The sequence below is a fragment of the Frankliniella occidentalis genome, unplaced genomic scaffold (genome assembly GCF_000697945.3).
Source record: "Frankliniella occidentalis isolate FOCC.00 unplaced genomic scaffold, Focc_3.1 Scaffold1187, whole genome shotgun sequence".
NCBI lineage: Eukaryota > Metazoa > Arthropoda > Insecta > Thysanoptera > Thripidae > Frankliniella > Frankliniella occidentalis.
This window is the reverse complement of record NW_026268293.1, coordinates 14,904-15,724: the sequence shown is the minus strand read 5'-3', so window position 1 is coordinate 15,724 and position 821 is coordinate 14,904.

The window sequence follows — 821 nt, the reverse complement described above, 5'->3', positions numbered from 1 at the left end:
AGAGAGGGGGAGGGAGAGAGAGGGAGAGAGAGAGAGAGAGAGAGAGAGAGTCGGCGGGAGATCGCGTGTGATGGTCGCGCTGGGCTGACAGACGCTGGAGCATCTCCGATGTTCTCATAATTGCGAGCAATTAAAGGGGAGGGCTAATTCTCGTCACGGCGTCAAGTGAAACGTCTTATCCAGGCCGTGCAGCCCCACTAAATGCAAACAACATTCTATTTATTTATTTTCCTACAAAGTTGACAAGTGCCTAATAATCATGAACAAAAAGAGAATCGGAAAAGGGCTCACCGCTTTGGTTTTAAACCTTAAATAATATTATAAGAAATGATCGACAACGGCGCCTGCTCTTGTTATTCCACCCCACCCCCTCTCTTCCTAAATTGCAGCACAACCACGCGCGCTTAAGTCTCTGCTTGTCTCTTTGCATTGGCCACCTCTTACCACTCACAAGGGGAGTCATACAAGCGTAAATTCCCGAATCGGTTCAAACTTTGGGGTTTTCATTGTTGCCTGTACTATAAACACTTGCCGATAAAAGTTCGTGTCCCATTTTGTATTTTAGTTACAGGGGGTAAGTTTAGTTTAAGGGGGTAAGTCCAATTGCTCAAAAATTGACTAAAAATCCCTTTTGGAGGTGAAATCCTTAAATTATCGCCAGTTTGTATTCGGGGATTCGGGGATGTCAATTTGCACTACAAATAATTAGCAATCTATTGCCTTGCACCTGCGATCACAATTTGAATGAAGATAGTTCGCACCTTCATTACATTCCAACTCGCAACTGTTCAGTCTGCCCGCAACCAAAGAAGGGAAATATT